The sequence below is a fragment of the Chrysemys picta genome, chromosome 2 (assembly GCF_011386835.1).
Source record: "Chrysemys picta bellii isolate R12L10 chromosome 2, ASM1138683v2, whole genome shotgun sequence".
Lineage (NCBI taxonomy): Eukaryota > Metazoa > Chordata > Testudines > Emydidae > Chrysemys > Chrysemys picta.
The window spans coordinates 147,006,396-147,020,654 of NC_088792.1; positions in this window are offsets into that span (position 1 = coordinate 147,006,396).

Genomic DNA, 14,259 nt, shown 5'->3' on the forward strand with positions numbered 1-14,259 from the left:
TGTATAAATGGAAAACTGAGGCAGAGAGATGTTAAATCACTGGACCATAATTACACAGAAAGCAATGGCAGAGATGGAAATATAACCCAGAACTCCTGACTCCTAGTTCTGTGTACTGGTCACTGGATCACTTTCATTGAGAAAGGAACCAAATGTAGGAGTGGGCTGATAAAGTTTGCGGATGACACAAAGTTGGGAGGTATTGCCAATTTGGAGAAGGATCAGGATATCCTGCAGGGAGATTTGGATGACCTTGTAAACTGGAGTAATAGTAATAGGATGAAATTTAATAGTGAGAAGTGTAAGGTTATGCATTTAGGGATAAATAACAAGAATTTTAGTTATAAGCTAGGGATGCATCGGTTGGAAGTAACGGAAGAGGAGAAGGACCTCGGAGTCCTGGTTGATCGCAGGATGACTATGAGTCGGCAATGTGACGTGGCCGTGAAAAAAGCTAATGCGGTCTTGGGATGCATTAGGCGAGGTATTTCCAGTAGGAAAGGAGGTGCTGGTTCCGTTATACAAGGCACTGGTGAGACCTCATTTGGAGTACTGTGTACAGTTCTGGTCTCCCATGTTTAAAAAAGATGAAATCAAACTGGAATGGGTACAGAGAAGGGCCACTAGGATGATCCGAGGAATGGAAAATCTGTCGTATGAAAGGAGACTCGAGGAGCTCGGTTTGTTTGCCCTAAACAAAAGAAGGCTGAGGGGGGATATGATTGCTCTCTTTAAATATATCAGAGGGATAAATACCAGGGAGGGAGAGGAATTATTTCAGCTCAGTATTAATGTGGACACGAGAATGAATGGATATAAACTGGCCGTCGGGAAGTTTAGGCTTGAAATTAGACGAAGGTTTCTAACCATCAGAGGGGTGAAGTTTTGGAACAGCCTTCCGAGGGAAACAGTGGGGGCGAAAGACCTCTCTGGCTTTAAGATTAAGCTTGATAAGTTTATGGAGGGGATGGTTTGATGGGATAAAGTGATTTTAGTCAATAGGTCAATAACGTGGCATCGCTGGTAATTAGCAACAATGGTCAATGATGGGATATTAAAAGTTACTACAGAGAACTTTTTCCAGAGGATCTGGCTAGAGAATCTTGCCCGCATGCTCGGGGTTCAGCTGATCGCCATATTTGGGGTCGGGAAGGAATTTTCCTCCAGGATAGATTGGCAGAGGCCCTGGAGGTTTTTCACCTTCCTCCGCAGCATGGGGCAGGGGTCGCTTGCTGGAGGATTCTCAGTGATTTGAAGTCTTTAAATCATGATTTGGGGACTTGAACAGCTGAGTCAAGGGAGAGAATTCTTCCAGGAGTGGGTGGGTCAGCTTTTGTGGCCCACATCATGCGGGAGGTCAGACTAGATGATCATAATGGTCCCTTCTGACCTTAGAGTCTATGAGTCTATGAGTAAGGCATCTCTGCCCCTCATCCCTTCCACACACGCATCCAGACTGAACAAAAGTACTGTTCTATAAAATTTATGGGAAATGCTATCCTAGTGAGATTTCCATTCTATTGTTTATACTTGTAATGTGAACTTTTAGATATTTATCTGAACTGCACCCCCAAATATTTTCAGGGTTGCCAATCTCAAGTCATGTCATAGCAATTGGTTAAAAAATTATTCAAGAAACCAGAAGTCACAGCTCCACATGATAAACAGTGTTCTCTCAACTGTTCTCCTTCACTCCCTTCTTTCACTCTTATCCCATGTAATCTGGATGCTAGGAGCACAGAATTTGAAATCTGCCAGTTTCCTGGCAGCTGATTAAAAAGCATTGAGATAATCTCTGCTGACTTGATGACCCTTACAATAGAGTTGGCTCACATGATTTGGTCAAGACTGTGGAGAAGGAGATATAAGCTACCAGCCGGGGAGGGGAGAGAGGGCAGAAACTAGACTTTGGGAAAACTCTGGTGTGGGAGACAAAAAGTTCCCTGGGCATCTGGCAGGAAAGATGTAGAGCCGATTAGCATCCAGAGACTATAGGAGAAAGAAACAGGCACAAGAAGAGATGAAAATTCAAGCAGAACCAGTTCAGAAGTACCATAACTTCTCAGTGGAGATCTTCAACAGATGGTAAACATATGTCCTAATTTACACTGAGACTTGCATGTCTCTTTTGGTGACTTAGGGTCTTCGTCAGATTGCCGAGCAAAATTTTTCTGTTCTATTTTGATTTTTGAGAGCAATCCCATTAAAATGAGTGTACAATTATGTGTTCAGTATTAATTATTCAATAAATTTTATTTTGTGTTATGTCTGAATCTTATCTTGCCATTAATTTTAATGTGAACCAAATCCGGGCAGAGCTGTCATTTTAACTAGGACAGCTGTTAACTGTGACAGCAAGTAAAACTTTATTCTTCTGTAGAATTGTAGATATCATTTTGTAATTAAGAATTGCAGATTTAAAGGGGTGATCACAATTTGCAATTTTTTAACATGAATCCTCTGTGTTTAATGCTGTGTGCTTACGGTCTGGTTTGGGAGTTCTATATATTCCAAAATATTCATATTATTAAAGCTAAATCATTTAAGTTAAGTCTTATTGAAGTAGTGGTTTACTGTCTTGTCCTATGCAGCATGCATACTGGTCTTGTGTTTGAAGATGAGTGTGCTATAGAGGGATTGGTAATTTTCTAGCAAGTTTTGTAGTCACTGCTTCATAGAAATTATACAATCTATTTTGGAAACTAGAGTAGGATTATGATTATCTTCATTTACTCACATTTTAATTTGTTAGTTTCAGCAGCATAAGTGTTATAAGACTAAGCAAAAACAAAAGCTCAAGATTTTCAAAAGTAACTAGCTATTTGTGGGGGGGGGGGACGAGGATTCCTTGTGGCACCTTAGAGACTAACAGATTTATTTGGGCATAAGCTTTCGTGGGCTAGAACCCACTTCATCAGACGTATGAACTAAAAAATACAGGAGCAAGTATAAATACAGGAAAGGATGGGGGTGCTTTACCAAGTGTTAGATCAGTCTAACAAGATAAATCAATTAACAGCAGGATACCAAGGGAGGAAAAATAACTTTTGAAGAGGTAAGAGAGAGGCCCATTACAGACAGTTGAAAAGAAGGTGTGAGTAACCGAAGGGAGAAATTAGTATTGGGGAAATTAAGTTTAGGTTTTGTAATGACCCAACCACTCCCAGTCTTTATTCAGATATCTAGTTTGCAAATTAATTCCAGTTCTGCAGCTTCACGTTGGAGTCTGTTTCTGAAGTTTTTTTGTTGAAGAATTGCCACTTTGAGGTCTGTTACTGAATGACCAGAGAGATTGAAGTGTTCTCCTACTGGTTTTTGAATGTTATGATTCCTGATGTCAGATCTGTGTCCATTTATTCTTTTGCGTAGAGACTGTCCGGTTTGGCCAATGGACATGGCAGAGGGGCATTGCTGGCACATGATGGCATATATCACATTGGTAGATGCATGGGTGAATGAGCCCCGAATGGTGTGGCTGATGCGGTTAGGTCCTATGATGGTGTCCCTTGAATAGATATGTGGACAGAGTTGGCACCAGGGTTTGTAGCAAGGTTTGGTTCCTGGGTTGGTGGTTTTGTTGTGTGGTGTGCAGTTGCTGGTGAGTATTTGCTTCAGGTTGGGGGGCTGTCTATAAGTGAGGACTGGCCTGTCTCCCAAGGTCTGTGAGAGTGAGGGATCATCCTTCAGGATGGGTTGTAGATCCTTGATGATGCGCTGGAGAGGTTTTAGTTGGGGGCTGTAGGTGACGGCTAGTGGTGTTCTGTTACTTTCTTTGTTGGGCCTGTCTTGTAATAGGTGACTTCTTGGTACCCTTCTGGCTCTGTCAATCTGTTTTTTCACTTCACCAGGTGGGTATTGCAGTTTTAAGAACACTTGATAGAGATTCTGTAGGTTTTTGTCTCTGTCTAAGGGATCGGAGCAAATGCTGTTGTATCTTAGAGCTTGGCAGTAGACAATGGATCATGTGAAGTGGTCTGGATGAAAGCTGGAGGCATGTAGGTAAGTATAGCGGTCAGTAGGTTTCCGGTATAGGGTGGTTTTTATGTGACCATCACTTATTAGCACTGTAGTGTCTAGGAAGCGGACCTCTTGTGTGGACTGTTCCAGGCTGAGGTTGATGGTAGGGTGAAAATTGTTGAACCTTAAAGGGCCTGAAAAGGAAGGTGGCTCTCGCTGGATTTGTCCATAACCACTAATCATTTTTACAAAGGTTGTCCAAAACTATTTTTTAGAGGAAGCACAGGTGGTTAAAATTATTTTACAGGGCCAGATTCTGTCTTCAGAGATGTGTACAACTCTCATTATCATGTTAGTGAGAACTGCAACTTGCACTCTCGGAAGGCATAATTTGGCTCATAAAGTGGGCAACCAAAGTGCCATCTTCCTTAATACTGTGGCCATTCTTATTTCAGTACACTGGAAAATTTCAGACACTTCAGTGGTGGTTCAGAGTCCTGACATGCCATCTGCCCTTCATTAATTCTAAAGCTGCTAATAGAGCTGGGAACAGGAAATACAACTGGTTATAGCAGCGCCCAAGACAGACAAGTTAGTTAAATGCATCTCCTGTGGAATTACCATCATAGTGACATGAGATATAGAATGAGTCCTAAAGAATTACCGGAAGAGAGAAACAGGAGTCAGGTGAACTAGCTGCAGCAAGTAAAAAAAAAAATCATGGAAAGACTTCAAAGATGTTCCTACTGTGATTTTGTAGATTCATAGGCTAGTGTCAGGTTTCAGAGTAACAGCTGTGTTAGTCTGTATCCGCAAAAAGAAGAACAGGAGTACTTGTGGCACCTTAGAGACTAACAAATTTATTAGAGCATAAGCTTTCGTGGGCTACAGCCCACTTCTTCGGATGCATATAGAATGGAACATATATTGAGGAGATATATATACACACATACAGAGAGCATAAACAGGTGGGAGTTGTCTTACCAACTCTGAGAGGCCAATTAATTAAGAGAAAAAAAACTTTTGAAGTGATAATCAAGCTAGCCGAGTACAGACAGTTTGATAATAAGTGTGAGAGTACTTACAAGGGGAGATAGTCAATGTCTGTAATGGCTCAGCCATTCCCAGTCCTTATTCAAACCGGAGTTGATTGTGTCTAGTTTGCATATCAATTCTAGCTCACCAGTCTCTCTTTGGAGTCTGTTTTTGAAGTTTTTCTGTTGTAATATAGCCACCCGCAGGTCTGTCACTGAATGACCAGACAGGTTAAAGGTTTATCCGGTTTGAATAAGGACTGGGAATGGCTGAGCCATTACAGACATTGACTATCTCCCCTTGTAAGTACTCTCACACTTATTATCAAACTGTCTGTACTCGGCTAGCTTGATTATCACTTCAAAAGTTTTTTTTCTCTTAATTAATTGGCCTCTCAGAGTTGGTAAGACAACTCCCACCTGTTTATGCTCTCTGTATGTGTGTATATATATCTCCTCAATATATGTTCCATTCTATATGCATCCGAAGAAGTGGGCTGTAGCCCACGAAAGCTTATGCTCTAATAAATTTGTTAGTCTCTAAGGTGCCACAAGTACTCCTGTTCTTCTTTTTATAGGCTAGTGTGATCATCAAGTCTGTCTTCCTGTATAACACAGGACATAAAATCCCCCCCCCAAAATTCCTAGGGAATATCTTTTAGAAAAACACCCAATCTTGATTTAAAAACTGTCAGTGCTGGAGAATCCATCATGGCCTTTGATAAATTGTTCCAATGGTTAATTACTCTTCCCATTAAAACTTTACACCTTATTTCCAGTGTTATGTAAGATATAGAGTTCAGTATCACAGTTCCTTTTTGCCCAGTGACTGTGTAATGGTGCTAGACAGTCTGAGATAGCAACACTCCAACACTTCTAAAGCTGGGTGTGGACAAACAAACCCTAAATATACTATTGAGTGAGAAACATGCTGGCTCCTTATTCAGAAGGAGCTGCTGTTGAAGAACCTAGAAAATATGTATGCCTTAACAGTCGCTGATGCATGAAAAGCAACAAACACTTCTATCTACCTTAAGGACCACTGCAATCAGTGGGGGAAAGCCATCTTGATTTTTGTTACTGTTGCAATAAACCTGTAGACATCTGTCACATATGTGTATCTGAGATACTCTAATCTCATGCCCATTCAGCACTTGCTCCTATTAAAAAACTGGAACCTTGAATATATGTCTGTGATTAGAACTAAATGGAAGGGGAGCCATGAGGGGTCATGGCTGTGATTCAAACACTTTCATGTATATTTCTGCTAATGAGGACGGACACATAATGTTGTAGCTAATGTGCTATGAGTGTGAGTCTTCAAGAGGAGTGTCAAGAGTAAATTTAATTAAAAGATGTTACAATAAGTAGTTTACAAGGGCAAAAGAGATTATAGGAAATATAAAAATCTAGATCATATCATATAGAAACTACATGTTTGCAAACTAATGTGTATACTGGCAATTCTATTACAAAACACATCAGAAGAAAGTTGTGACAATTATTGAACTTATCCCTCCCCTCCCCCCCATCTCCTCCCACAGCAGTTCTAGAGGACAAAATCTCCATGAGGATCTCCTCCCAGTTATCCCCCATATCATCCCAATGGGGGCAGGCTTCCTTTCCCTCTTGCAGTAAAGACAGTGAGGCATGTATCTAATGTTAGTAAGTTCCAGGAGATCCACTGGGGAGTAGAGGCCATCCACACAGAGGCCTTGTATCTTTGCACCAACGCTGACTGCTAGCATGGCACCAATAGACAGAAGCTACAATGGATTCCCCATGACTGTAGCTGAGTGTGGGACCCTCTGGTGGAGATCCTCCTCAGGCTTTTTGGGGCAGTCTCAGTGGAGTTGGGGTGGAGGGGATGCACAATGTGAATTCTACTCTGTGAGCAACCCCACTGAGACCTTGTTCCACAGTATAGATCCCAGCCCATAAGATAGACTTCTGGAGATTCCAGAGGAGACAGGATGGTGCCATAGAAGTTACAAGCTAGAAGGAGCTCTGTGTGTGAAGGATTTGGATGTGGAGATTATCTAGGTTTTTATGCCCAACTCCTGCTTCTGTTGCCAGGAATCTGCCTAAGCCACATCATTATCAATGAGTAGCCTAAGTGTAGTTACTCATTGATAAAACATGTATAGTTTCTATTTGTTTCTGACACACAGGTCTGAAAATCACCTATATGCCAAGTTCCACACACTAGTAGTGGCACACATTTATGATAGAAAAGAGTCTAGTCGAAGTTCTGGTGCCCTGATCTGATGCTCTACTCACTAGTAGAACTTCATCCCTTAAAAATCACTACTGCTAAAAACACACCAACTAACACATACACATGTATCTCTGTGAATTCAGGATTTAGTGAGAGTCATTTTTTTGATTCCCCAAGGAATTGGGAAACATAAACTTGCTATTACCCAACATGAATATGCTCAGGACATTCCAAGAGGATGCTGAACAATAGGTGTATCTTCACTTAGAATCCTTCACAATAATCATTGCTCAACAGGGAATCCTATTCCTGTAAGGATTCTGTTTCATTCTTGTACCATAAATGGTAGAAGAAACCTACCCATGACATGACAACAATGGGCCAGTGGGAAGTAGGGTGCTTGTCCCAGCTGGATGATGGTGTTGAGAAATCAGTTTGTCCTCTGGTCAATTTACTTTTGGAATTAAAACTTTTATGAACATCAGTCTTCATTACCAAATGTATCATGATAACATGTATATATTGGCCATTTTCAGAGATATAAATAAATTGAAGTGAATCAAAAGGAGTCTATACTAATATAATGTATGCCACCTTCTGGCCCTATGAGTCTGTGATTTACACACCTTAGATTCTTCAGATCAAATAGACTGCCTTTGACCTCTGTTCACATGCTAATGAGTACCTTACATAGTCTTACATTTCATCTCTAGATTTGGCCCACTGAGCATAACAGAAACAAAGTTGGTATACCTACCACCCTGAAGGAGCAGGAGATGAAACTAACAGAAAGGAGGAAAAACTGGTTTAATTTAAAGTAGGAATTGACTAACAGAGCCTGAATTGCTATAATTTAGGGCTTGTCTACAAGGTGGGGTATTGTGCTCTATGGGGATATGATTTCTAAAGCATGTTAACATGCTGCACATTAATTGGTCCACATAGACCCTGCTGGTGCACGCCAAAGGTTTCCTAGTGCATTTTAATGTAGTGCTATAGTACTATGTTAAAGCTCACTTGGGAACCTTTAGTGCTCACCAGAACAGTCTACACAGACCAATTAACGTGCAATATGTTAGTGTGCTTTAGAAATCACACTCCTGCAGAACACATTACTGCACTATGTAAACAACCCTACAAGTGAGGGGCCCAGAAGTGTGTTTCAATGATCTGTATATAGACCCAACATTTATGACAATTATAATCAGATTAGAATGTCAATTTAGTACAACAGTGTATGGTGATTCAATTCTGATATATTATGTTCTCATGATACATTTTACCACTTCCTACAAACAGCTACTTTATATGTACATTTCAGTAATGTTCTCCCATGATAGCATCTTGTATTCATATTAGGGACTTTTCTAAATTCATAGGAAAGCTCATTTCATCCTGCAGGGCCAAAATATGAGGATAAATTGCAACCTATTTTGGTTCATTTTTCTCTAATCAGAAGCTGAGTGATTTATAACTTTTTGCATCAGGAACAATGATTCATTTTAGTCTCTATATAATAGCTTGAAAAAATAGAAGTATTTGGATATCTTTGTTTAGAAGCAGTAGCTTCTGTTAAATTGAATTAATTTTCCCTGTCGCTTTAAATAGAAACCAGCTACTGTTTAAGGAAAGGAAGACAAGAGAGACACAACACTGACCGTCTTAATGAAACTGATAATAACGTGAAAAGGATAAGTGTGGTGAACTTGGCAGCAAAGAGGAGAGAGAATGGACTTTTTATGGCAATGAACTTTTTTGAAATCTTTCACTGAGGTAAGAACTGATTATTAAATGTAATTAATAAAGACTTTTATGCTTGAAAAAGTATCATAGCCTTTTCATCTGGTTTTGGCTACTGAAGAAGGGCATCTTCTACTAACAATTGCTTGGTAATGCCCCAATCCTGCTAACGCTTTATACTTATGGTTAACTGTGTGCATATATTTAGTCCCAACGATGACAATGGGATTACTCATATATGTAAAGTAAAGTATGTGTATAAATGTTTGTAGGATCGGCATTTTATGACCCCAAACTAGCAAACCAGTAAAGCACATATTTAACTTTAAGCATGTGCTCTGGATCAGGGTCTGTATGTACCACCACATATTGAGAAGTTAGGTCCATAACATTTTACCCACTTCTCAAAAATCCTCCTACCACATCAGGAAAGATTTTAAAGTGAAAAGTTCAGAACCCTACTGAACCTGGAAATGTCTGATAGAATTTCCTAGGGGATGGTTCTTATAGGTTTTCTGAGACACATTATTTAACTCGAACGAAAACTATGTCCCTGCTACAGACGTCTACAGGGTGATTCAAAAAACCTATAGGTTGGTTATAGTTCTTTATTAAACTCTAAAGAGCTGTAATTCTTACACATCCCTATGCATTTCTCTAAACCTTTTAGTTTTATCTCTTTCAAAATCTATAGACATTTTCCATAAGGATTGTGCCTGGTAATTGTACCTTGTGGGCTATATTCACAAAGAAACTTAGTCGTGTTGATGCTGCGCATTGCCGTGCCTAACTTTTAGGTGCCTAGAAAATCACTGTGATTCATAAAATCTGAGTTAGGCACCTAGGCATCCTCGCACAGTGAATGGGGAGAGATAGGTGCTCAGAATGGGATTCTGAAGCAAGAATATTAGGCAGTTCCTGCCCTAAAATGGCATCTCCCATTACCTAGGCACAGAGGTGTGTGCTAAGCCTTGTTCTGCTCACAAATATAGGTGCACTCACATGGGAGGCCCAGGATCCAGTCCCCCTGTTCCAGTTATTTTTTTTTAATTATTTATCCAAGGGGCACAGCTTCACCAAGAGAGACTGAGACAGTGCCCCATCTCACAATATCCTGTTTCCCATTGGTTAGAACACTCACCTGAGAAGTGGTAGATCCCCGTTCAGATCCATTCCCCTACTTCAGGTGGAGGGGGGACTTGAACTGGGGGTCTCCCATATCCCAGGGTTAATATTTTCCCTCCAGCCCTTTCTGCAAGCTTGCTTATAGAGTCCCAATCTAGTAGGTGATCTCTAAATGCTACAGGATCAGGTCCCACAGGTGCTTTAGAAAGAAAAGCACTTATCTTCCCCCACTATGTGCATCCATCTGGTGCTTAGGTGTCTGGAAGACTGGCATGGGGCTGCAGTGAGCATGTGCAGAGGCAGAAGTATAGTTGCCTAGGGAGCTTTTACTGCAAAAATTTAGGCACTGAGTGAATTTAGGCACCGATAGGTTTCGGTGGCAGCTATGTGGGAATTTTGTGAATCCCAAAGTGGCAGATAGTCTCCTAAGTGTTCCATGAATCTAGCCCTTCAAAAGCTACCCAGCATACTATTCCACCTGCACTTGATTTTGCTCATCTGTGATCAGGTCAAGAAAACAGCATAAAACAAAGCCATAAAGAAGTTAAGATAATGTGCCACATTCTTTTGACCCTAAAAGAAATGTCCTATACCAGGGATCAGCAACCTTTGGCACGTGGCCCACCAGAGTAAGCACTCTGGCGGGCGGGGCCAGTTTGTTTACCTGATGTGTCTGCAGGTTCGGCCGATCGCGGCTTCAACTGGCTGTGGTTCGCCATTCTAGGCCAATGGGGATGGGGGAAGCGGCACGGGCCGAGGGATGTGCTGGCCACGGCTTCCCTCAGTCCCCATTGGCCTGGAGAGGTGAACTGTGGCCAGTGGGAGCCGCGATCAGCTGAACCTGCAGACGCAGCAGGTAAACAAACTGGCCCGGCCTGCCAAGGTGCTTACCCTGGTGAGTCGCATGCCAAAGGTGGCCGATCCCTGTCCTATACCATTAAATGAAGATGAAATCAATAGAATTCTGTAGAAATTGCTAAATGATGTCCTTTCTATATTTAACCAATTTATATAATTTTATCACATGGTTATTGTTGTCTAATAAGTCCTTCAGAATGGTTAAAAAATTTTAAAATGTTGCCATTCTATAAAATTCCATAGGATGCTTTCATAAGAATCACTAATCTCTGTTCAGATAGTTTTCAAGGTACACTGACAGCTAAACAGTCATATTTTGTAAACTATTCTTTCTTAACTTCAAATAATGGTAATTAGTAGTGTATTAATATTAACAGATTATTACAAAGGAAATAATTTTAAAAATCTGATTTACAGTACTTCAACTATTTTTGCTCTTTGTTTACTTTTTTGTATTTCATTCAATTTGGACTTAAAAATAGTACTAGTTTAACTTTTCTAAATATTTTCACTTGCAGGTTCATAGCGCTGCAGCTTTTGGATTTCAGTTTTCTTTAAAAACTGTTTTCATGGCACTTGTTAAAACATTTTCTTATCATTTCTGTTGGACTTAGGTTTTACCAAAGCTGGGTTTTACAAGATTTAAATTGTCCCAAATTTTATTAAATTAAATGCCATTAAATTTAATGCAAAATTTAAGTTTACATTGTCCTTTTAAATATCCATCCTTCATATTCATGTACAACTCCTGCATTGCTCAGCTCCATGAGAAGCACTATCATATAAATAATTCCAGGGGCAGATTTAAGGGTCAGATCATGGTCAGCAAACACGCAACATGGGGCCCAATGGTCACATCACATCATGTCACATGACCTGAAGTAGAGCGCTATGTAGCTTGAAAGATTGTTTCCTTCACCAACATAAGTTGGTCCATTAAAAGACATTACCTCAACCACCTTCTCATGTCACCTTAGGCTTTTTTAAACATAAACATTTCACAAAAACACACAAATAAAAATCATGGGCCTAAAGAAAAATGGAATCTTACCCAAATTGTGTTGACTCATGCATGGCCAATTACTGGAACCATGGAGACACTTTTCATTGGCAGATTGTTCTGTGATGCTGTCCAGCTCCAACCGTGCTGCTTCATCTTTCTCAATTGCAAGGAGAACAAGATCATTAAGCCATGTCTGTGATAGTGTTGAATGCGCGTTGTTTTTGACATGTCTTAATGAGTTCATTACAAGTTCAACATTAGCTACTCCAACTGGTATGGAGAGAAATAGCTGATACAATGTTTCCATTTCTGGTAAAACATCAAAAGAACTCGACAATATGAAATTCAAGTATCTTTGGATTCCAAAAGACAAATTGAATACCTCTGTGTCTTTTGTAAAATAATACATATTGAAAGATATAGTCTCATGAACCAAGTCTAAAGAAAAATGAGTATTTTCCCATGAGTTTAAAGTTATATTTTGAAGTCTCCGGGGATGTAGGAAACCTAAATAGAATATCTACCTCTTGAAATCCTCCACACTGAGATTTTAGCTCAATGATCATATTGTCTAAGTCCTCAAAATATTTTCTTCAATAGTTATCCTTTGCTTCTAACACAGAATCATGTCCAGATTCATCATTTATGCTGTGTACACGTCTCTTTCTGTGGCTTGGAAAGTTTGCATTTTCAAAATCCATTGCTTCCTAACTGTTCTGAGATTTTAACTATTTCCTCACACTTTTCTTCTGATTTGAGTTTCCTGAGATCATTCACTGTGCTCTCAAATGTCCAGAGAACTTAGAACAGGTCCACTTTCTTTGACAGAAGTATTCCAGACTCTGCAGACTTGATAACGGGTATGTCTACACTACGGGATTAATCCGAATTTAGATAATTCGGATTTGAGAAACAGGTTGTATAAAGTCGAAATGAATGCGGCCACACTAGCACATTAATTCGGTGGTGTGCATCCAAGTACTGGGGCTAGCGTCGATTTCTGCACCGTTGCACTGTGGGTAGCAATTCCATAGCTATCCCATAGTTCCCGCAGTCTCCCGCGCCCATTGGGATTGTGGGTTAAGATCCCAGTGCCTGATGGGACAAAAAACATCGTCGCAGGTGGTTCTGGGTACAGCCTCACTTCCTCCCTCCCTCCCTCCCTCCCTGCATGAAAGCAACGGACGGCAGACAACCATTTTCGCGCCTTTTTTCCTGGGTGGGTGAACACTGCAGACTCCATACCACGGCAAGCATGGAGCCCGCTGAGCTCAAGACAGCACTCATGAATATTGTAAACACCTCGCGCGTTCTCGTGGAGTTTATGCTCAGCCAGGACCAGAAAAACGAGGAGAGGAGGCAGCGGCAGCGGCAGCGCAGCGACAAGCATGATGAGGACATGGACACGGACACGGATACAGAATTCAGTGAAACCACAGGCCCCGGTGCTTTGGAGATCATGTTGTTAATGGGGCAGATTCTAAACATGGAACGCCGATTCTGGGCAAGAGAAACAAGCACAGACTGGTGGGACCGCATAGTGTTGCAGGTGTGGGACGATTCCCAGTGGCTGCGGAACTTTCGCATGCGTAAGGGCACTTTCATGGAACTTTGTGACTTGCTGTCCCCTGCCTTGAAACGCCAGAATACCAAGATGAGAGCAGCCCTCACAGTTGAGAAGCGCGTGGCGATAGCCCTGTGGAAGCTTGCAACGCCAGACAGCTACCGGTCAGTCGGGAATCAATTTGGAGTGGGAAAATCTACTGTGGGGGCTGCTGTGATGCAAGTAGCCAAAGCAATCACTCAGGTGCTGCTACGAAAGTTTGTGACTCTGGGAAATGTGCAGGCTATAGTGGATGGTTTTGCTGCAATGGGATTCCCTAACTGTGGTGGGGCGATAGACGGAACCCATATCCCTATCTTGGCACCGGAGCACCAAGCCACCGAGTACATAAACCGCAAGGGGTACTTTTCAATGGTGCTGCAAGCACTTGTGGATCACAAGGGACGTTTCACCAACATCAATGCGGGCTGGGCGGGAAGGGTTCATGACGCTCGCGTCTTCAGGAACACAACTCTGTTTAAAGGGCTGCAGCAAGGGACTTACTTTCCGGACCAGAAAATAACCGTTGGGGATGTTGAAATGCCCATAGTTATTCTTGGGGACCCAGCCTACCCCTTAATGCCATGGCTCATGAAGCCATACACAGGCAGCCTGGACAGGAGTCAGGAGCTGTTTAACTACAGGCTAAGCAAGTGCAGAATGGTGGTAGAATGTGCATTTGGCCGTTTAAAAGGTCGCTGGCGTTCATTATTGACTCGCT